The sequence below is a fragment of the Lithobates pipiens genome, unplaced genomic scaffold (genome assembly GCF_037356315.1).
Source record: "Lithobates pipiens isolate NorthernLeopardFrog02 unplaced genomic scaffold, aLitPip1_a1.2 Scaffold_10, whole genome shotgun sequence".
NCBI lineage: Eukaryota > Metazoa > Chordata > Amphibia > Anura > Ranidae > Lithobates > Lithobates pipiens.
In genome coordinates this window covers 45,408,173-45,433,237 of record NW_027507686.1, presented here as the reverse complement: position 1 = coordinate 45,433,237, position 25,065 = coordinate 45,408,173, and the positions used below count along the sequence as shown (strand labels likewise).

Here is a 25,065-nt window from a genome sequence, read left to right as displayed (position 1 = left end):
TCTCGCCGGCGAGGACTTCCACTGAGCCATCTCCAAGAGCCTAGGCCACAAGGAGAAGTCGGGCGACCTAACAACTACTAAGGTGACATCACTGGTAAATGACACTTACTATAACTCCGATGAAAAAGCTGTGCCTGTAATCTCCAAAAATTCCGCTGTATGGCGCTGTTCCTCTTCTGTGACCAGAGCCTTGGAAACACAGAAGAAAATGGCGCCGGTCGGCTGGCGATTGCCTGGTATAATCGTTATCCCACTGTCCCCTCCGCCAATCAGCGAGTCCCCGCCCCCTCCGCCAATCAGAGTAAACCAGCCCCCTCGCCGCACAGGGCATGCGCAGGCTGTGTGCACCGCTCAGCCCCAATGTACTGACAGAAGACAGATAGCTGGAGAGAGAATTCGGCTTTCTTCTCCCTCCAGCCTGCAGGTGGAAATAGAGAGCGCCGCTGTGCAGTGAGGGAAGGCTGTGCCCGTTCTCACTCATTCTATGCCCTTGTCACATGACTGGAGGGAGGAAGAAGAATATATTTCTCAGTGGGTACGTAGAAGGAGGGAGAGGGGACAACTTACCACAGACCTTCCCTCTGTGCTCCTCACACAGCCCCCCTCTCTCCTCTCTCAGGGCTCATTATAACACATGGAGGTCACACTACTAGATTGTTCTGTGTGATAAGAGACGAATTCTATGCTCTGCACTGTCTGTCTTTCTCCAGAATAAAGCTTCTCCCATCCATGTAGATCTATACCTTATCATTACAAGAATGTCATTAAAAATGATCCTCAGTCATAGAACAGAACATGAAACCAAGATTAACCTCTTCAGCCCCAGGAGATTTACCCCCCATGACCAGGCCATTTTTTGCGATACGGCTCTGCGTTACTATAAGTTACAATTGCGCAGTTGTGTGACGTCTTCTGCCAGTATGTGCCCACAAAACAGAAGATTTTGTGTGGCATCTGGACAGCAAGCACATGGTATGTGTGATGGAGAGAGAGGAGGCAGCCAGGAAGATGTTCAGCAAGTGAGTATAGCAGATCAGCAACTTATCACATAACCTCTCAAGCTGCAAATGTTTTTATTATGGCCAAGTTGTCTCCATCTTCATTGTAATTCAAACACTGATGGAAATGTCCTGCAAAACGCACTTCTCTTCTGTACAGCAACAGTCCCGTCCCTTTTCCACATGTCCGTTCAATAAACGTGATTTTTGTGTCTCGATTTTCCTGATTTGTGCAGGTTGTTGCAATCAGTGGCTTTATTGTCTGCATAATATTTCCAGCTGTCTACTTTGCCAACAGTCACTTCCCTGCTGAGCCACAACTGATGCCAAAGACACCGTCTCAGAAGAGACACAGAAAGAAAGGAATCTCTATTGTGCCAGATGAAAATAGGGACCCGAGTGGGCGCAGGGAACTGCTGCAGCAGTGATAATACTATTGGATCATTTATACACAACTCTTTCTGTTTATCTTTGCCTCACTGTGCTACTTATAACCAGCTCTAAAGTGCCACAACAGCTTTGCTTTACAATGATATAGTGAACACTTTAGGTCCTTCTAACTAATAATACTGACACATATGCGGGCACCTTGTGGAGATGGCACTTAGATTTCACTTCAACTAGTTTTCTTAGAGCCTTGGAAGTGCCTAAATCCCAGGCTATACCTACAGCCTGGTGCTAATAATAAGCCCGGTCTCGCCAGCCTACATGTGGAAGCCTTTATAGTCAAGGTGCTTATATTGGATATTTGAACAGCAGAGAGATTATATCTGAGGTGGACGGAGCTCATCAATCACTACAGACAAAACACAAGAATTTATGTAAGGTGTGGGCCTGGAATTGGAGGGTTGCCCAGGAGCAGAAAAAAGTACCTTATGTCTAAGCAGTGTGTGCTACTTGCTCACTTAAAGAGGAAGTAAACCCTGATGAGTTTACTTCCTCTTTCATTCCCTGCAAAGGTAAAGCATAATGGACTACTATGCATCGCATAGTAGTCCATTATGTGTCACTTACCTCACACAGGAGCCAGCGAAGTCACCGCTGTCCCCTGTAGTCCGGAGCATCCATCTTCTCGGTGGGTCTCGCCACTGTCATTCAGTGAAGCTGCGTGACTTCACTCCCGCGAATGCGCACGGGAGCCTCCACGCGCTGCAAATCGCCTTTGGCGGGCGCTGCGCGCCGCTGTCTATGGCACATGCGCCGTAGACAGCGGTGCCCGTCTTTCGGCAAATATCTCCTAAACCGTGTAGGTTTAGGAGATATTTCTTGGACCTACAGGTAAGCCTTAATCTAGGCTTACCTGTAGGTCAAAGTGTGTTGTAAGGGTTACAACCACTTTAAACCTTCAGTTATGCGAGCATTATTGACACATTCGTGTGATGTAGTTGTGTTGTAGCAAGAAGAGGCAAGGGCTGGGGTGCCTTGGCATACTTTGCTTAGTGAAGGTGATATTCAGTCTCCCTTACAGCAGCAAGAATTTAGTTCTTTAGCATAGGTAAGGGTTTACAAGCTTTTACAGTTATCCCTGGGTTTCTTTATTTTGGCACTAGAAATGCGGTCACCTGGTAAATTCACTTTTAAAGCTCTATACCCAGCTCAGAAAATAGTGTCTTAGTGAAGCTCAGTTTTTATAGAGATCCTCTGTACTATGCTTAAAGCGGAGTTCCACCTAGGGAAAAAAAATAAGTTGGCGGCTTCACTCCTGGCTCCCTACTGCGCGTGCTTGAGTCGCGTTGCACGTTCTAAATGGTCCCTGCTGTCTTCTGGGACCTGTGTCTCCCAGAAGACAGTGGTGGGGGGTGGGAAAGGGCAGGACATGGCGCAGTTTGCAGCAGAAAGTGCAGCAATTTATGCCCGGAAGTGGGAGCAAATTCCTGAATTTGACAGATATCTGCTCCCTGCTTTTCTTTTTTTTTTTTTTATCGCAACCTTTTTAGAATCGCTTTAATGCAGGGCTTTGGCTTTTAGTTCAGGAAGAAAAAGCCTCCACTGCTGGTTTTCCAAAGTCTTTCTGTGCAAATGATGGGTGGCGTAATGTCTTCATTTATTTTGACATAATGGTAAAAGTGCTTGCTGACCTGGGATGAGCATTGGTAGGACAAAGCACTGAGGAACCATCTCCCGCAGACTAGGACGTGCTTATTGCATTTTTTTTTTTAAATCGGACATATCTAAAAATGTTTTATTATAATTGAATATTTGTATCGCATGCACAGATCAAAGCAATAGTTGTTTTTTGCAGGATATGCAGGAGACTAGGCAATGGCAGCTGGAGCTCATCTATGTGCAGGCTCTCCACCAAACAAATTAATAAACCACTTAATGAATCTATTCAGGAAGATGCTGACCAGCCCAAGAGAATGACCCGGCAATGGAAACAAGCCAGCACAGCATGCATGCCAGTATTGGAGAAACCACTGCAAGATCTTGCTAATGCATCCAATGATCGCATCTTGCAGGTGAAGATCTGTGCTGTAGAACGCCGTAGTGCAGAACAGCGATGTGAAGAGATGATTGCACTGGGCTTAGTGAAAAAAGAGAATCCAGAAACTATTGTCCCAACTGTGCCAGTCTCCTCCTTCAGTGACCATCACACAACCTCTTGATTCTATCACCCCTGAAAACAATGGCCACACACAGCTAAGTTAAAGATTGCAGACAGCTCCACGCCTAAGGTTGCTTATAAAGAAATTATAGACTTGACAAGTGAAACGCCCCAGCGTGTTGAAGAAGCCGCTAAAACGCTGTCATTAGAATTGTCAAGTCACAGCACAACACCTACAGGCTCTAAGTCAGACGGACGCTCAGTGCGTCACAAGCAATGTGGGTTGCAAATCGGTCAGCTGTCATCCTTCCTTAGCTAACCAGTTCTCCCTAGCCAAGAAGTGTGAATGCATGACTCGAGAAGCTGTTTGGCAATCCATTCGTCACTCAATATCGAAAAAGAGAGCTACAGAGAATTCTGCTTCTAGCTACAAGAGTTGTAAGTACTCCTCTTTGCCCCCCCTCCCCCCAATTTCAAGGTAACGAAACCCCACTTATCTTTCCAACTATGTTGTATTGATAATTTATAATGCACCCAAGATTGGGCTGGCACCAGCATCATCTTGTTGTGCTAACGGACAGATGGAGATGTTGGGATGATACAGATGAGGATGATGGAGATGAGGACAGATGGAGATGAGGACAGATGGAGATGTTGGGATGATGGAGATGAGGACAGATGGAGATGAGGACAGTTGATGGGAGGATGGAGATGAGGACAGATGGAGATGTTGGGATGATGGAGATGAGGACAGTTGATGGGAGGATGGAGATGAGGACAGATGGAGATGTTGGGATGATGGAGATGAGGACAGATGGAGATGAGGACACATGGATATGAGGACAGTTGATGGGATGATGGAGATGAGGGCAGATGGAGATGAGGACAGATGGAGATGGTGAGGATGATGGCGATGAGGACAGATGGAGATGGTGAGGATGATGGAGATGAGGACAGATGGGGATGGTGAGGATGATGGAGATGAGGGCAGATGGAGATGAGGACAGATGGAGATGGTGAAGATGTGGGAGATGAGGACAGATGGAGATGGTGAGGATGGGGATGGTGAGGATGATGGAGATGAGGACAGATGGGGATAGTGAGGATGATGGAGATGAGGACAGATGGAGATGGTAAGGATGATGGAGATGAGGACAGATGGAGATGGTGAGGATGATGGAGATGAGGACAGATGGAGATGGTGAGGATGATGGAGATGAGGACAAATGGAGATGGTGAGGATGATGGAGATGAGGACAGATAGAGATGGTGAGGATGATGGAGATGAGGACAGATGGAGATGAGCCCACTCAGCCTATAGACCTAATATTTACATCCAGCAACCCTTGCAGGCTGCTGCGCTGTGTGTGTGGAGTAGGAGCGCAGCAGAGGCCGCTTGGCATTGGCCCAGAGCTGGGCATGGCGCCCGTACACTGCGCATTACGGTAGCAGAGAGGAGCATCGCCCGGAGCCGCAGCAGCAGCCGAGCATCCCAGTGAAGAGCGGGGAGCCGTGCCCGCAGCCATGGCCAAGGAGTGGCCGGAGAAAGCCGAGGAGACCGAGCAGATGATAGAGAAGGAAGCCGCGAAGGAGGCGGCCGAGGAGGCAGCGGTAGGATCGGCGGATGGCCGGGAGATGAGAGCCGTGCTCCTCTCCGGATTCGGAGGACTCAACAAGCTGCGGGTTGCTAATATTCCCTTTTTTTTTGGAAGGATTAATCATCTTATTATTCCAAGTATGGTGTGCATTTTGTCTTTTTAGCCACTTGAACTGCAGATAACTATTTAGTTTTTTCTAGCCCCACCTTGAAAGGATTATTCATCTGATTACTTCAAGCACGCTGCGCATATATTTTAGATTATTTTAGATTTTTTTGGTGATTTTTATTTATCTGATTTCACTAAGGTTATAATTGTTTTTTTTTTTGCTGTATGGCATGTTTTGACATACAAGGTTATTAGAATAAGCGCACCCTTCACACCCTATTACTATTTTCACTTTAGTGTTTGAATTCACTTTAAATGGTTGCAGCTGTTCTTTTATTGCGATCTTCACTTTCTTTCATTATATAGTAGCGCACAAGTACGGTACTTGATTACTGAATTTTCCTGTTTCTTGTCACATCCAGGAGGGTTCTCAACTCGTTCCAGGTGTTCAATTATGTACCATAGGCTGCTTGTTTTTTTGGCTCTTTCAACTGTATTTTCTGTTTAAAGGTTGTATACCCGCTGATTTTTTTTTTTGCTCACCTGCAAAGCAAAAGGCATAATGAGCTAGTATGCACCGCATACTAGCTCATTATGAAATACTTACCTTAGAACGAGGCTCTGACATCTGTCCCAATCCATGCCGAGGGAGCTGACATATTCCCTCTGCGTTTCTTCCGGGTATCATGGCTCTGGCGCTGTGAGTGGCCGGAGCCTCGATATCGTCACTCCCGCGCATGCGCGCGGGAGATTTCTCTCCGGCAGGGTCCGGCGTCTGCCGGGCTTCCAGCCGGGAATCCCCTGTGGACGTGCGCCACTGCAGTTAGCGACGCATTGCGAGGGGAATATCCCCTAAACCATACAGATTTAGGAGATATTTTTTTTACCTACGGGTAAGCCTTATTATAGGCTTTCATGTAGGTAAAAGTCCCCAATTTGGTTATACAACCACTTTAAATTTTGATAGCTGGATATGTCAGATGAAGAGCATTAGATCTGCCAATGTATATATATTGTACTATATCTATCTTTTGTTGAGAATGTCATCTCCTTTATGTCTTGTTGAAAAATACAAATAAAGAAAAAAAAGAAAAAGCAATAAGTATACTGGAGTACATGCTAGCAATACAATAATGATCAGCATTATATATCAGAATATAAACTGAGGACCAGTAACAGACTAGAAGGTCCTCATAGGGTTGATATGGAAATTAAGTCTCCTATGTGGAATAGCAAGAAAATGTATGGAAAGGAGCCTCCACGATATGGGGGCCAAGGAAAATGAGAGAGTAAAAGATGAAGTGAAGAGGAAGGGACGTCAGGGACACCCTACATGGCCTCAGTGTCCATAACAGTGCATGACTTGCTTTACACATAGAAGGGTGGCAATGTTGTATCCATGGGGTCCACGTTTTAAAAAAAATTCTTATGCATGTCTAGGAGAAATCGAGTTATTTTATTAATGAAAAGAGTGTCTTAACGGCAGCAGACTGTAAAGGGTACAAACTGCTGTTTCCAGGTTCTTGTTTTGGCTTGTATTGCCACTAGCAAAACATACATTGTCAATTTAAATTGAGATCTCATGAGGCCTGGAAGCTTTTAAGCCCACACACATGATCAGAAATTCTGCCAGCAAAAGTCAGATGTGAGCTTTTGGTCAGAAATTCTGACCGCGTGTATGCTCCATCGGACTTTTGCTGGCAGAATTCGAGCCAGCAAAAGATTGAGAGCAGGTTCTCTATTTTTAGGTCGGAAAAAGTTCAGATCGGACACGCAAAATTCCTACGCATGCTCGGAAACAATTTGACGCATGCTCAGAAGCATTGAACTTAATTTTCTCGGCTCGTCGTAGTGTTGTACGTCACCGCGTTCTTGACGGTCGAAAGTTCAGAGAACTTTTGTGTGACCGTGTGTATGCCAGCCAAGCTTGAGCTGAATTCCGACGGAAAAACCATCCAAGATTTTTCCAACGGAAAATCCGCTCGTGTGTATGGAGCATAAGTGTAACAGGACATATCACAGGTTTCTAGGAAAGGGGTGAGTCAGCAATGTAAGAGTTTAAGAACCTTTGTGCAAAACCTAGAGAGCATAGGACATGTCCACCATGTATGAAAAGCATCCCCTGGGACAGAGCAGCCTTGGAAACAAGTGCTGGTAGCAGATAGGTAGAGGCGGAACCATATACCACCTTGAAAGGCTGATTCGAAGATTATTTATGTAATTTTTCGTTATATGCATTGTAGGTGGGGTTGGTCGGATTTGAACGCATGACTCCAATGACCATCCATGGAAGGTCACTTTGTCCACTGCACCACAGCACATCCCTACTGCATAGGCAAGTTATATTTAAAGTGATATTAAGGCATTTTTTTAAATAACATACTTGTCATACTTATATGCTCTGTGCAGTGGTTTTGAGGAGAGCAGCCTGATCCTCCTCTTCTCGGGTACCCTGCCGGTGCTCCTGGCCCCTCCCATAGCTAGCAGCTTGCTATAGGGGCACCCGTACAGGCTCACTCACGAGCTGCTGCTCTGTGTGCCAATTCACACAAAGAGCACTGCTCGGCTCCACCCCTGCTCTCTTCTCATTGGCTCACTATCTGTGATTGAAAATAGTGGGAGCCATGCTGTTTCAGCCAATGAGGAGGAAGAGACCCAGGAGAGCTACTGTTCTCAAGCACATCGTTGGATCGAGATGGGGCTCAGGTGGGTATTGGAGGGGGCTGCTGCACACAGAATGTTTTTTACCTTCATATGTATAATGCATGAAGGTTATAAACCTTGAGCCTTTACAACCTCTTTAAGTTGAATTCCCCCTCCAGCCAGCCTTCACACTTGTAATCGGAGTCTTGAAGTGGGAAATGCGATATACCTAAGAAACAAGGCCTGAGGTGTGCCATGGCCTATCTGGTCAGACAGCCCAACCTGAGAACACAACTAGAGGAAAGACAGACAACCAGACATGAGAACAACAACGCCCCTCTGCCTACCTAAATATGAAAACAGGTACCGTAGTATGCCATGAGTGAACAATGCCACTCTGAGAAATGCTGGGTCTGAACACTGAGGCTGGAGAAAAAAAAAATTATGACAGAAAAGCTGGCCCAGAAATGCAAGGACACCCTATGATGAACGTTGTGACAGAAATGCTGAAACTGAATGCTGAGGCAGAAATTAAATGACATAAATCCTGGTGCAGAAACGCCATGATAGAAGACAATGCTATGACAGAAGGCAACGCCATGACAGAAGGCAACACCATGACAGAAACGCTGAAACTGAATGCTGAGGCAGAAACTAAACAGAAATCCAGGGGCAGAACGCAATGACAAAACGCTGAAGCAGAAATGAAATTACAGAAATCCTGGCAGAAACACTGAGGCAGAAAATGCTATGACAGAACGCTGAGGCAGAAATGCCATGCCAGAAACCGAGCAGAAACGCAAATGACAAAACACGCTGAAACTGAACGTTGAGGCAGAAATGCAGTGACAGAAAATCCTGGGGCAGAAACACGGAGGCAGCAATGTCATGACAGAAATGCTGGAGCAGAAACGCTATGACAACAAATGCTGAGACTGAACGCTGAGCCAGAAATGCTGGGCAGGACACTAAGACAGAAATGCTGGGGCAGGAAATGCGAAAAAACTGCTGGACAGAACGCTATGACTGAAATGCTGGACCAAACACTATAACAGAAAAATGCTGGACCGAACGATATGACAGAAAAAAGGCTGGCCTGAACGCTATGACAGAAATGCTGGCCCGAATGCTTTGACAGAAATGCTGGACCGAACGCTTGTGACAGAAATGCTGGACAGAACGCTTAAGACAGAAATGCTGGACAGAACGCTATGACAGAAGAAGCTGGACAGAACGCCATGACAGAAATGCTGGACCGAACGCTATGACAGAAAATGCTGGACAGAACGCTATGACAGAAATGCTGGACCGAACGCTATGACAGAAAATGCTGGACAGAACGCTGTGACAGAAATGCTGGACAGAACGCTGTGACAGAAATGCTGGACAGAATGCTATGACAGAAGAAGCTGGACAGAACGCTATGACAGAAATGCTGGACCGAACGCTATGACAGAAAATGCTGGACAGAACGCTATGACAGAAATGCTGGACCGAATGCTATGACAGAAAATGCTGGACAGAACGCTGTGACAGAAATGCTGGACAGAACGCTGTGACAGAAATGCTGGACAGAACGCTGTGACAGAAATGCTGGACAGAACGCTATGACACAAATGCTGGGCAGAACAATATGACACAAATGCTGGACAGAAGGCTGTGACAGAAATGCTGGACTGAACACTGTGACAGAACGCTGGAGGAACACTATCACAGAAACGCTGGCAGAATGCTATGACAGAAACGCTGGCAGAACGCTATGACAGAAACGCTGGCAGAACGCTATGACAGAAACGCTGGCAGAACGCTATGACAGAAACGCTGTCAGAACACTATGACAGAAACGCTGTCAGAACTCTATGACAGAACGTTGGCAGAACACTATGACCGAAACGTTGGCAGAATGCTATGACAGAACACTTGGCCGAACGCTATGACAGAAAAGCTGGCTGAACGGTGTGACAGAATGCTGGCAGAACGCTTATGACAGAACGCTGGAAGAACGCTATGACAGAAAACGCTGGCAGAACGCTATGACAGAAATGTTGGCACAACGCTATGACAGAAAATGGTGGACAAAACGCTATGACAGAAACGCTGGCAGAATGCTATGACAGAAGCAGAACGTGATAGAATCACCGATCAAAGAATAAAAGAACAAGTAAAAGCAGCAACCTGGTGGACTGAGATCCTCTGTCACTGCCGCAGAGCCGGCGGCGGCCGATCAGCCCCCCCCCACACACTCACACTGGAGAATCGCTGGGGGCCACCACGTGGAGCAAACAAGAGCCTGGGGAGAGAGGAGGCGGCCGGCCGGCTCCCTCGTGGAGAGGGAAGCATGGGGAGTGGGCAGGCAGGGAGAGTGATGCCATGCACCTGGAACAACGGACACACCCCCTCCCCCCGGCATGAGCGCCGGGAGAAGCGGGCGGCATGCTATCCAAAGGGAGCCGTGGGTGGTGGAGGATGGATGGATGGACTGCCTCCCCCACTCCCGGCATGGACGCCGGGAGAGGCGGGTGGGGCGGCAACCCCCCCCCCCGCTGGAACCTGGGCCGCGAGGGTAGACTACACAATGGTGGCTACACAAAATATTGACACTTTGGGCCCAATTTGGACATTTCACTTACGGGTGTACTCACTTTTGTTGCCAGCGGTTTAGACATTAATGGCTGTTTGTTGAGGGGACAACACATTTACACCGTTATACAAGCTGTACACTCACAACTTTACATTGTAGCAAAGTGTCATTTATTTAGTGTTGTCACATGACAAGATAGAATAAAATATTTACAAAAATGTGAGAGGTGTACTCACTTTTGTAAGATACTGTATTTCTGTATTGCTGAGATCCTTCCCAGAAACTCTACCTAAAGAAGGGGGACAAAAGTTGGGATTTATAATACCTGGACTTCTACACCGACTGTGGGGTGCTAAAAGCTAATCAGCCATTGAGGTAAGTGCAGTGGGGAGGATGTTGGAGGTTCACCTTTTAATTTTTTCTGACAAAGTTGTTACTTTATAGAATGAGTAATATATATAAAATGAAAACGTTGTCAAGATATCCTCTTAGTTCATGCCCCCCTTCCCTCAGCTGATCGAGCAATGTACACGTATCATCAAAATAAAATATGCATCACTGAACAGGTACACTGTCCCTTAGGCTGGGTTCACACTGCTGCGGTGTACGAGATCGGATGTGATTCGCACCGCACTGCAGTGCAAATCACATGTGATCTCTGTGCGATGCGATTTCAGCCATACAGATAGTCTGAATTTGCATTGCATCCGGCCCAAACTCATACAGAACCTTTTTTTTGGTCCGCAGCAGAATCGGATCGCATGGGTGTTCACACCATGCGATCCGATTCCTGTCCGAGTTTGCAGATCGCATTGCGATATGCGAACTGATTTGGAGGTGTCATTAACTTTTCACTGACTTTTCACAGCAGTTCGCATAGGGCAGTGTGAACTGCCGCCGGGAGGCATGCGATGCAGGAACCCGCAGTGGATTCGCAGCATTCCCGCATCGCAGCAGTGTGAACCCAGCCTAAAGAAGAAGTCTGGGGTTGTAAAAAACAAAACAAAAAAAACACAATCTCTATGATATAGCTGTCCCCCACCCGGCTCTAGACCACGCAATGAGCAATCAAATTAACACTGATCGCACAGTTCTAGGAGCAGAGAGCAGTGACTATCAGCCAATGCTCTCCACGCTCCCCCTTCCACACTCACTGGAGCGTAGGGTTGAAGAAGAGGTGGGAGGAGCTGACTTTGGCTTTTGGCCGTGTGATGAGAGCTGGGGCAACTGTCAATCAGGCAGCTGGGTGGGATCCAGACAATATTGTCAGTATACTTCCAGTGCCTGTAGTGGCACTGTAATGTCAGCTGACAGCGGGCTTTATTCTGCTGTCAGCTGATTCTAGGTCAGAGGAGAGCAAAAGTAAGTGCACTCCTGTGACGCTGAAGACAGAAGACTTTAGTAATGCCAGTCACAGCTGCCTTTTAGTGCCCATCAGTGCCGCCTATACGTGTCCATCGGTGCCACCTACCAGTGTGGCATATTAGTGCCACCTATCTGTGTGGCATATTAGTGCCTCCTCATCAGGGCCACCTAATCAGTGCCCCCTATCAATGCAGCCTCATCATCTCCCATCAGTGAAGGAGAAAAATTACGAATTTAAAAAATTTACTAACAGAAACTAAGAAAAACTTTTTTTCCCAAATTTTCGTTCTATTTTCTTTTTTTTTACCAAAAAATTAAATAAAACGACAGTGACTTTTTTTTTTCAAAATTTTTGGTCTTTTTATTTATTTATTTTTTTAAGGAAAAAATAAAAAACCCAGGAGTGATTAAATACCACCAAAAAGAAAGCTCTATTTGTGTGAACAAAATTATTAAACATTCTTTGGGTACAGTGTTGCATGACCACGCAATTGTCATTCAAATTGCAACAGCGCTGAAAGCTGAATAATGGCCTGGGCAGGAAGGGGGTGAAAGTTCCCTTGCCCATAGGCAAGTGTTTAATGTAAGTTGTTATAATATTTTTAATAAACTGCCCATTGCTGCACTAGAGGGTGCTTTCCCTTTCTATACTGCGTTCACACACAGGAGCGGTGGGGGGAAATCACATGCGATTCTTTGCAGTGAGATTTCATCCCATTTTGCATGGGCTGAAATCGCACCACAAAGGTATCAGTTTCTGCATTTTTAGGAGTACTAATAATAATTAAAAAAATGAATAAAAGCTAAGGGAAAAGCTTAAATACCTAGCAACAAATGATGCAACAGATGATAGTTTTCTCTATTGGCTAATAACAAAATGGCAAAGCTCAAAAACCTGTGCAAGTCGCACATAAAAACGTTCCAAAATTGCCAGGAAAACCACTGGAAGAATGCTCAAAGACGCTATGCTCAGGCGTGAATGCAGCTTCATAAGCTTGTTTTATATATGTGTTTCAGCACTGTAATGCCGCGTACACACGATCGGAATTCCGGACAGAAAAAGACCGATGAGGGCTTTTCATCGGAAAATGCGACCGTGTGTATGCTCCATTGGAAATTTAGCTGTCCAAATTTCCGCCAGCCAAAAATTGATAGCATGTTCTCAATTTTTCCAATGGAAAAAACTTTCTATCGGTAATTCCGATCGTGTGTATGCAATTCTGACACGCCAAAAATCACGCATGCTCAGATTCAACTACAAGACAGAAGCTATTGGCTACTGGCTATTGAACTTCCTTTTTTCCTTTTTCTAGTCCCGTCGTACGTGTTGTATGTCACCGCGTTATAAACGATTGGAATTTGGTGTGACCGTGTGTAAGACAGCTTGAGCGGAATTCCATCGGGAAAACCATCAGAGCTTTTTACGATGAGAATTCCAATCGTGTGTACGCGGCATAAGTGACTATGTATGGCTCTGTATGGCTCTGGGATCCATTTGTATAACCAGGTTCCCATCTAGTGGTATCTTTTGGAATTACACTTATGATATCAAAACTTAACATTATCTCCTGGAACGTCAGGGGTCTAAATTCTAGATTTAAAAGAGCCCTGGTGTTGCAATATTTAGTCTCAACACCCTCACATTGCGTCATTACAGGAGATGCATCTGATGGGCAACAAGATACTCGCTTCGCGACATCCTTGGTTCCAACAAGTCATAGTTCTCCTCTTACGGAAGAGGCGTTACGATCTTACGACATAAGTCCTTACTGTGCTCCATAGATGTGGTTTTTACTGACCCTGGGGGGACAATATGTGGTAGTGATTATAGAGGTTCATCCATATCATTTAGCCCTGGTAAATACTTACATCCCTTCTCTTTGTTCCAGTGTCATTCTATATGACCTACTGGAAAAACTGGCACCTCATTCCCCATGTAAATTATTGATAGCGGGAGATTTCAACAATAGTTTAGATTATACCCTTGATACTTCTATTCTAATGCACAGAGGACTCCCAATCCCAAATCTGGAGGTGGAACCATCCCATCCCATTGACAGGTGTTATTCCTATCTGTCTCCGGTATTTGATTCTTCATCTAGAATAGACCCGGCGTTTGCGACTTTGTTACTAATGGTATCCAATGGCTCGTATTTACCTGAGGGTTTATCAGATCACCATTTCAGATCATTCTATGGATGGGGGTTCACAGGTAGGGTTGCCACCTTTTCTGCAAGCCAATCCCAAACATTCTTGTACCCATAAAATATGCTTAAGCCCCATAAACACGATCAGAAATTCTTCCAGCAAAAGTCGGATGTGAGCTTTTGGTCAGAAATTCCGACCGTGTGTATGCTCCATTGGACATTTGCTGCCAGTATTCCAGCCAGCAAAAGATTGAGAGCAGGTTCTCTATTTTGCTTTCGGAAAAAGTTCCAATCAGAGATTCCGATCGTCTTTACAAATTCTGAAGCGCAAAATTCCTACGCATGCTCAGAACAATTTGAAGCATTGAACTTAATTTTCTCGGCTCATCGTAGTGTTGTACGTCACCGCGTTCTTGACGGTCGAACGTTCAGAGAACGTTTGTGTGACCGTGTGTATGCAAGCCACGCTTGAGCGGAATTCCATCGGAAAAACCATCCAAGTTTTTTCCAACGGAAAATCCGCTCGTGTGTACGGGGCATTAGAATGCTGTGCCACAAGTAAGACTCTCACAGACATGTATAAACCTTAGCACAATATTTATAAAAATAAAAAAACTCTTTCAATACATATGATTTGTGGATTGAATGGAAAAAACTGATTCCTCTATCCACACAAATTAGGTGTATGGAGGTATTCCTTCCCTCCTTAGGGGGAGGGGGCCAAAGGATCTGGCCATTTCTGATTAGTGCTCTGTGTGGCGAATCAACAGATCACCCGACTCGTGGCAGGTGATCTGTTGAGAGAGAGAGACCGCTTGACACTGCCTGCACAGAGGGACAGAGGGAGACTGTTTGACACTGCTTGCACAGAGGGACAGAGGGAGACTGTTTGACACTGCTTGCACAGAGAGAGAGAGAGACCGCTTGACACTGCCTGCAGAGAGAGAGAGAGACCGCTTGACACTGCCTGCACAGAGGGACAGAGGGAGACCGTTTGACACTGCCTGCACAGAGAGAGAGCCTGCTTGACACTGCCTGCACAGGGAGACCGCTTGACACTGCCTGCGCAGAGAGAGAGAGAGACCGCTTGACACTGCCTGCACAGAGAGAGAGAGAGACCGCTTGACACTGCCTGCACAGAGAGAGAGAGAGACCGCTTGACACTGCCTGCACAGAGGGGAGACCGTTTGACACTGCCTGCACAGAGAGAGAGAGAGAGAGAGAGACCGCTTGACACTGCCTGCAGAGAGAGAGAGAGAGACCGCTTGACACTGCCTGCACTGAGAGAGAGAGAGAGAGACTGCTTGACACTGCCTGCACAGAGGGAGACCGCTTGACACTGCCTGCACAGAGAGAGAGAGAGAGACCGCTTGACACTGCCTGCACAGAGAGAGAGCGAGAGACCGCTTGACACTGCCTGCACAAAGGGAGAGAGAGACCGCTTGACACTGCCCGCACAGAGAGAGAGAGAGACCGCTTGACACTGCCTGCACAGAGAGAGAGAGGCACCGCTTGACACTGCCTGCACAAAGGGAGAGAGAGAATGCTCCACATTGCCTGTAATTTGAAGGGGTCACTCTGGGGGGGGGGGGGGGGGGAGGGTGAAAGCTTTTCAGCCATTAGAATACAGTGATCACTGCTGGCAGCTATAGCAGCCAGCCGTGATCGCCAAAAAAAAAAAAAAATAGAGACACTGGTTGTACTGAAGTCACACAAAATTCTGCTGGTTCAGCAGAAAATTCAATCTGTCTATGGTGCAGGGGCGTACCTAGATCATTTGGCACCCAGGGCGGATCCTATATCTGGCACCCCCCCACCTTAAAATGTAAAAACACCCCACTGTGCCCTCTGCATCCTTCAAAATCTTTTTGTCACTACTGTGTACCCCCCTCTCCACAACTGCACCTCTGGATCCCTTTACATTACACATCACCCTGCACCTCTGGACCTCTTTACATTACACAGCACCCTGCACCTCTGGACCCCTTTACATTACACAGCACCCTGCACCTCTGGACCCCTTTACATTACACAACACCCTGCACCTCTGGACCCCTTTACATTACACAACACCCTGCACCTCTGGACCCCTTTACATTACACAGCACCCTGCACCTCTGGACCCCTTTACATTACACAGCACCCTGCACCTCTGGACCCCTTTACATTACACAGGACCTTGCACCTAAGGACCTCTTTACATTACACAGCATCCTGCACCTCTGGACCCCTTTACATTACACAGCCCTTGTACCTCTGGATCCCTTTACATAACACAGTGCCCCGAACCTCCTGACCCCTTTACATTACACAGCCCTTGTACCTCTGGTCCCCTTTACAATACACAGCTCCCTGCACCTCTGGACCCCTTTACATTAGACAGCACCCTGAACCTCTGGACCCCTTTACATCACACAGCCCTTGTACCTCTGGACCCCTTTACATTACACAGCAACCTGCACCTCTGTACCCCTTTACATTACACAGCCCCTCACAGCTCTGGACCCCCTGCATGTTACACAGACCCCCTACAGTGCAGACCCCCCTCCCTACCGTACAGGCCCCCCCATATACAGTGTAGAACCCCCTACAGTACAGACCCCCCTACAGTACAGAATCCTCCCCTACAGTGCAGACCCTCCTACAGTAGGGCAGCACAGTGGTGTAGTGGTTAGCACTCTCACCTAGCTGTAAGAAGGGTCGCTGGTTCAAATCCCAACCATGACACTACCTGCCTGGAGTTTGCATGTTCTCCCTGTGCCTGCGTGGGTTTCCTCCGGGTACTCTGGTTTCCTCCCACACTCCAAAGACATGCAGGTAGGTTAATTGGCTTCTGTCCAAAATTGGCCCTAGTATATGAATGGGGACCTTGGATTGTGGGCTCCTTGAGGGTAGGGACCGATGTGAGTGTGCAATGTACGGGGATAGGGATAATTGTGGACATTCACTCAGGTTGAACTGGATGGACTGGTGTCTTTATTCAACCTAACTAACTATGAAACTATGAAACAGTACAGACCCCTCCACCCTACAGTGCAGACCCCCCTACAGTACAGACCTCTCCCCCCTACAGTAAGAACTCCCCTACAGTACAGACCCCCTTACAGTGCAGGCCCCTCCACTACAGTACAGACCCGCCTACAGTGCAGAATCCTCCCCTACAGTACAGACCCCTCCCCCCTACAGTGCATACCCCCCTACACTGCAGACCCCCCTACAGTGCCAAATCTTCCCCTACTGTAAAGACCCCTCCCCCCTATAGTGCAGACCCCCTATAGTACAGACCCCCCTACAGTGCAGGACCCCCCCCCTACAGTACAGGACCCCTCCTACAGTGCAGACCCCCCCACAGTGCAGACCACCCCCACAGTGCAGACCGCCCCCACAGTGCATACCCCCCTACAGTAAAGAACCCCCCTACAGTGGCAAATCTTCCCCTACTGTACAGACCCCTCCCCCTATAGTACAGACCCCCCTACAGTGCAGGACCCCTCCTACTGTACAGACCCCCCCTACAGTGCAGACCCCCCCCGACAGTGCACAGACCCCCCTACAGTGCAGGACCCCTCCTACTGCAAAGAACCCCCTAACAATACAGCCCCCCCCCACAGATCCATAATGTAAATGAACACACATGAAGAGCCCAAGGCAGTGACATTGCAGGGGGGAGGTGCGAGCAGCACCCGAGTGGAGTGACACCTGTCGGCTCAGTGATCCGGGACCCGGCGCAAAAAAATCCCCTTCTCTCTGTGGTCGCGTGACTCGCGTTGCGCCGTTCTGATCAGTCTCGGCAGCGGCTGTCACTCACAGCCGAGCAGAGTGAAGCCGTCTCCCCCTCCTCCTTTACGTCTACACAGTTCTGTGCATGCAGGAGGGGGAGGCGGCTTCACTCTGCTCGGCTGTGAGTGACAGCCGCTGCCGAGACTGATCAGAAAAGCGAGACTTGACCACAGAGAGAAGGGGATTGTTGCGCAGGGTCCCAGATCACTGAGCCGGTGGTGTCACTCCACTCGGGTGCTGCTTGCACCTCCCTCCTGCAATGCTGCCCACTGCCAGTGCCTCGGGCTCTCTCTGTGTGGGCTGCGAACCCACGGCGCTGTCTCCTCTTCAGTTGCGGAGGGGGAGGGCGCTGACCTGACACCCCCCCAATGTGTGGCACCCGGGGCGGCCCGCCCCCCACTTAGTCCGCCACTGCTATGGTGGCCTAAGCCCACCAGCCTTTGGGTTTAATAATATCCTCAAATCTTCTGAAAGGGGTGCTCCACTTAGGTGTAGAAATTCACTTTGAACTTCACCTTATTTCCTAAACTCATTAGGTATTCGATGTGCTCTCACCTTATGTAAGGACGGGGCCCTCTGGGGACACTGATGTAAGACGGGGCCCTCTGGGGACACTAATGTATAAACGGTGCCCTCTGGGGACACTGATGTAAGGACAGGGCCCTCTGGGGACACTGATGTAAGAGGGGGCCCTCTGAGGACACTAATGTTAGGAAGGGGCCCTCTGGGGACACTAATGTATAAACGGTGCCCTCTGGGGACACTGATGTAAGGACAGGGCCCTCTGGGGACACTGATGTAAGAAGGGGCCCTCTGAGGACACTAATGTTAGGAAGGGGCCCTCTGGTAACACTATTGTAAAAGGGGGGGGCTCTCTGGGAACACTAATGTAAGGAGGGGGCCCTCTGGGGACACTGATGTAAGACATTAGTGTCCCCAGAGGGCCCCCTCCTTACATTAGTGTCCCCAGAGGGCCCTTTCCTTACATTAGTGTCCCCAGAGGGCCTCCTCTTACATTAGTGTCCCCAGAGGGCCCCGTCCTTACATTAGTGTCCCCAGAGGGCCCCCTCCTTACATTAGTGTCCTCAGAGGGCCCCTTCCTTACTTTAGTGTCCCCAGAAGGCCCCTTCCTTACATTAGTGTCCCCAGAGGGCCCTTTCCTTACATTCGTGTCCCCAGAGGGCCTCCTCTTACATTAGTGTCCCCAGAGGGCCCTGTCCTTACATTGGTGTCCCCAGAGGGCCCCCTCTTACATCATTTTTCCCCAGAGGGCCCTGTCCTTACATTAGTGTCCCCAGAGAGCCCCCCTTTTACATCAGTGTCCCCAGAGGGCCCCTTCCTTACATCAGTGTCCCCAGAGGGCCTCCCTCTTAGATCAGTGTCCCCAGAGGGCCCCCTCTTAGGTCAGTGTCCCCAGAGGGCCCCCTCTTAGATCAGTGTCCCCATTAGTGTCCCCAGAGGGCCCCGTCTTAGATCAGTGTCCCCATTAGTGTCCCCAGAGGGCCCCGTCCTTACATTTGTGTCCCCAGAGGGCCCTTTCCTTACATTAGTGTCCCCAGAGAGCCCCTCTTTTACATTAGTGTCCCCAGAAGGCCCCTTCCTTACATTAGTGTACCCAGAGGGCCCCTTCCTTACATTTGTGTCCCCAGAGGGGCCTCCTGCCACAATAGGTGTGCCGCCTGGCCGTCATTTGACGGCCGGCGGTCAGCAACTAGTTAAAGAATATCTGTGGGAGTGTTATGGGTACGGTATGTAAAACATAGATGAGCCTGGGAATTACACTCATTTTAAGCGCATTTACCCTGCCAAACCACTTCAAAGTGTGGCTTCTCCACTTATGCAGATCTTTTAGTATAGATACCACCAACGGTCCATAGATCATATAGGCATTTTACACCTGAAGACTTGCTGCAGCTTCTAATGCACATTATGAGGGTTACAGTTTCATATTTTCCTTCTGTGACATCACTGCTCTGATTATAAATTATTGCTATAATTTGTAGGGATTGAGCTCTGCTGTGCTCCCTTCTGTCCTGGATGAATACCTCTCTGATGTAAGCGATCCGTTTTCATTCCATGACCGTTTCCTGGATATCTGTGGAGATGTTCTGTTCATTGTTCCTGCACGTAGAGTCGCCAACTATCACCGCAGCCTGAAGGGGATGAATGGGCTAAATTGGTGCAAATTACTCTTCTTGGATCTTTGTATTCTGGTGCTGATGATCGGACTGGAATACGCATGACCAGCCAGGAACATTCTCATGGATCTTTCCATCACAGAATCTAAATAAAAACACCCCATGACCCCCCCCCCCCCCCCCAAACACAAACGCCAGTTATAAACCACATAAATAGCTACTTGTCTGTAGATTATAAGGCCTCTATATATAAAAAAAAACTGCTCTGCGAATGCCTCAAACATTCACACAACTGTCACATATTGTGTCTAATGCGTATTTTCTATAATCATCAGCTCCATCTAGTGGTCATAATGCAGTATTTTGCTGATTGAGGTATTTAAGAAAAATGCTGCATCATGGCCACTAGATGGAGCTGATGATTCTTAAAAAAAAAAAAGAAACTGAGACATTGACAAAGCAAATTTTTAGTTTTAGTTTCCCAGTCTGACAGATCAGCTAACATTCCAAATCCCATTCCTGTAACCCAAAGGCCAGTGAGCAGCAGAGAAGTCTCTGGGTGTGTTCAGGACCACATGAGCCATTGTAGACTGTGTGATCTGAGCTAAGGCTGGACCCACCCAAACAGAGTGATAATAATGAGAAGAGAAGCTGAGGACTGGAGGTGTTGAAGGTTCAGTACAAGAGCGTCTACAGTTCCCATTTTAATGAAGAGTCTACCAGAGATATTCTAGGTTAACTGACAACGGGGAAGAGGTGGGGGTGGAGTGTCCATTGCTCAGACTGATCCAGATTGGCGACAGTGATCCCCTGGATAGGGTCAGCTTCAATGCCTAATATATTTGGCTGTAAAAAACCTGTAACTTCTATCATAGGCTCCACTCAGTGACTTTGATTACATTAAGGCTGAGTTCACACTGGTGCGCTGTGCGAGATCACATGTGATTTGTGCCACACTGCAGTGCAAATCACATGCGATGTCTGTGAGATGTGATTTCAGCCATACTTTCATGTATGGCTGAATTTGCATTGCATTCGGACAAACCCTTTTTTCACTATTTGCCTTTTAATAAAAGTTCCCATTATCCTTCAGTCTATGGAAAGGAAACAGGTGCACACTGGGAGCTCAGATTCCATCTCAGACACTCAGAGAGAAGGAACCAGCTATCAGAGCAAAAGTTGGACTAAAAGTTGCATCTGTTTGCACCCCCTAAACGCAGCAGCGCTGGTAGGCTTGAACTGTCGCCATCTATAGCCTAACTATTCATTGTGTTTACTGTATGTTCTTACATTGATTGTATGTATTTCTCGTTTGTTTTTTTTTCCCTAATAGTTTCACCCACCCTGTTTTGTTTTTGTTAATACACTTTCAAAATGACATCCAGTCTGGCTTATTGCAGAATAGGAGGGTTTAGCTGTATGTCAAGTTACACACTAGTAAACGTGTACAAGGCCAGAACAATAGGGATGGTTTTAGTGTTAGAATTAAGGACAAGAGTAATGGTAAGAAATAGAGCTGGACATGCAGTTAGTACTAAAGTTAAGGTTCTGGAAGGCCCAAGATTAAGGTTAGAATAAATCACAGGGCTTAAGATAGAGCTTGGACTATAGTTAAAGTAAAGCTTATGGCTAGAACAAGGCTTGGGTCTTGGGTAAGAGCTAGAGTTAGGTTAATAGTTGGAGCAAGGGTTCTGGCTAGGGTTAGGACTAGGGTTAAGGCTAAACTTTTATGGTGAGAACAAAGCTTGGGTCTAGGGTAAGTTTATGGTTAGAGCAGGGTTTGAGGCTATGGTTAAGGTTAGGCTGGTTTGAAGGCTTGGATTTGGCTTTAGCATTGGGTTAGGGGTCAGGACTAAAGTTATAGTTATGGCCACAGATGTGTTTTGGTTGGGTTTAGAGTCTACTTTAGTGTTAGGACTAGGATTATAAAGCAATGTATGGGTGAAGCTTGGATAAGGTCTGGTGTAAGGTTGGGGTTAGAGAAAAACTAAGCTGAAGGAAGAGAGAGTCATCATTCCACCCATCTAGAACTGGAACTTCATCTGGTCTATATAATAATAATGATATTTCCACCTAGAACCACTGGCTGTGTACTATATAGGTGAAGTCTTGTGGCCTCTGCACACTTTCCATCCTCCACTGACCATAGTCTCTGCTCTGGTTGCAGATGCTGGGAGGATCCTGAGATGATGAAAGTTCAAATCTTCTACAATAATAAGCGAAGGTGGCCGGAAAACTTACTGGAGCGCTGGGGAGACACATGAGGGTGCTGACTCTGCCACCCATCTGGAATCTATCTACAGATGGGCACACAGAGCCCAGGAGGTGAGCAGGGCCAATACTCATCCCCAACTTTTTCCTCTTTGCCTGTTACAAGGGGTTCCCTCCATGTGATGAGTTTCTATATTTCCACACCTACTGTGCCTATTAGGGGTTCCCACAATTCTTGGGTCTGCACACCTGCTCCTTGGCTTCAAAAAGGGTGGGCTCGGGGCGCAGGGAGTCCACCCACTTATGTGACATTAGCGAATTAATATTCACTAGTGTATTCCTGCTTTTCCTCCCGGCCAATCAGGAAGCGGGTCCTGAGACCTGAATGGCCAGGGAGTCTTTGGAGTGGATTGCTGATCAAGCACTGGGGGTAGTGCGAGTGGATTTGCTGCCTTCCTGATCGATCTATTGAGCGCGGGGGGGGGGGAGGGGTTAGTGTGAGAAAACGCCAGGGGGTAGTGCAAGTGAGGGGGCCAGGTTTGTTTGCCCCCCCCCCAAAAAAAACAAAAAAATTATTGAGTACCAGCCACCACTGCTCCTGATGCTGGCTGCTGGGAGATCTGTTGTTGCTTGTGGGGGGGGTCTTTTTTTTCCATAGGGGTCTACTGTTGCTGGGGGTCCAATACCAGCACCCATTCTCTGAAAAAAAGCCCTGGTTACTGATATCTGGAGCCTTGGATTCCCCCCAGTAACATCAGCTCTTGTAAAGCTGGAAATGGATCAAGCCAAAGTGAGCAACACAAACTCTTAGCCCTTGTACACACGGTCGGAGATTCCGACAACCAAATCCGTCGGATTTTGTCCGACGGATCTTGCCCGAAACTGTTGCATACACACAGTCGGACAAAGTTGTCGGAAAATCCAACCATTCAGAACGTAATGACGTAATTTCGTTACGATGGGACTACGTTCAGGCTAGTAGCCAATAGCTTTGATGTAGGAATTTGATCTGAGCATGCGTGGCACTTTGTCCGATCGGAATTCTCTACACGTGATCGGAGTATGTCCGATCGGAGCATTTTGACGGAAAATATTTCCGGCAAGTTGGAAAATTTGGTCCGACGGATATTCCGACGGAAACAGTCCGATGCAGACCACACACAGTCGGAATATCCGACAAACCGCTCCGATCGGACACATTCCGACGGAATCTCCGACCGTGTGTACAAGGGCTAAGTTGCAGTCTTATTTCCTGTTACAGACATGGCAGCCTTGACAGTCTCTTATTTCATACATTCGGGGGGGGGGGGGGAATTACTGCTTGTGTGCTTCTAATACAGGTGGAGTCTTCTGCACTGGGTCACCTGCTGGCTTCAGTATCACTTGGGGATTTCAGTGGTAACAACCTTATTCTGTGCCCTTTATGTTTTCTTTTTTCCAGACGCATTGTTAGTTTCCGGAATCCACCAAACGATGCCATGCCTGTTTTGGGTGGAGTGGCACTTTAAAGGAAATCAGAGGATTGCCATGACAGTCAGGGAACTAGCATTTTCAGAAGGAGAAGTCAGCACCGAGCCCTTTCCAGGGCACAGATTCCCCCTGGGCCTAAATCTGGACATACACTATAAAATCTGTACAATCTCCTTTAGGATTAGTTCACACATACAGGTGTGTCCAAGCTCAGGTGCATTTCCACGTGTTCCCACGTGTCTGGCAGACCATTGATTTCTATGCGTGAGAAATGCGGAAAGGAAGTCCCTGACTCTTTTTCAAATACAGACCACACCAGAGCTCACGGTGGTGCAGCACTATACAGTTTGGCGCAAATAATTGCAGATGAATGGGAATGCCATTAACAATGTCACCACCATGCATCTGCTAAAGAGAAGTGTTTTTCTTTGTGTGTCAGGAAAACAAATGATTTTGCTCGCATTTCCAACTCGCAAAAGATCTGAACCTAGCCGCAAGCCTTGTACACACCCGCTGGGTTGAACGGAAACAAAAACCTGACAGCTCAGATCAGAGCCGCTGTACTAACTATCCAATGTTAGTACATCGATCTCCCCTGCTGAGCTATTGTGTTCTGACAGGCGGAAGGCCCCCCTCCCCTACCGCCAAAATAGTCTGGCCAGTCATTGGCTGAGAGTGCTGATCGGGAGCCGGTGGTTGGCAGCTTGTTTTCCAGCATGCTCGTCTGGCAGAAGTCGGCTTCTGTTGGACCCACTGCCATACACACAGGCATACCTCCCAAATTTAGAGATGGGAATGAGGGACACCTATCAACAAAAGTATGCAGGCATAGGACACACCCCCTTAAAGGAGAATTGTACAAAAAATAAAATATTGGTTCAACTCAAAAGTGCATTTTTACCACTACTATTCCTTTATATTGGCTTTTGAAATTTGCAGAGGGACAGAGGGACATTGCTCCAAATCAAGGACAGTTCCTCGAAATCAGGGAAAGTTGGGAGTTATGCAAAGGCCAAAAGTCAGCTGTTTTTTATTGAACCGGCTGATGTTGCTCGACATGTAGTAAGCTTTAGATTTACCAAAGCTATGGTAATATGAGGACACACCTAAACAACCCATTCCCTTTGGATCCAATCAGGCAGGTCCTTATATTTCATAGTTGACTGTACATCTAAGGCAGATTGTACAATCAGATTGTAATGTGTGTGGCCACGTTAACAAAGCTGGCAGTTTGCAAAAAGCACGAATTGGTTGAGAACAGATTTTGCGGTCATTATAGGCCAGGACGTCGCCTGGACAAAATTGGATTGTATGGGGTCTTTGTCCCAGGTGGTGCTTCATGTTTCATATAGATAGTATGTTGTACCTTTGCTCCACATAACATGAGATGCATATACAGGAATGTATGGAACTTTAGACTTGTAAATCTGCTGAGCTGGTGGGGTTGTGAAGATTATATGTACAGAGGGGAGTGTCTGTCC

General features: G+C 47.4%; 1 long non-coding RNA gene across 1 annotated transcript; it reads left to right on the top strand.

Annotated features, from left to right (window-relative positions):
• The first annotated feature begins 364 nt into the window (after positions 1 to 364).
• On the top strand, positions 365 to 22,396 carry LOC143930275 (uncharacterized). The gene is made up of 3 exons (XR_013262745.1): positions 365 to 535; positions 3,241 to 3,981; positions 22,071 to 22,396. It is a non-coding gene; the product is annotated as an uncharacterized LOC143930275 (long non-coding RNA).
• The last annotated feature ends 2,669 nt before the right edge of the window (positions 22,397 to 25,065 follow it).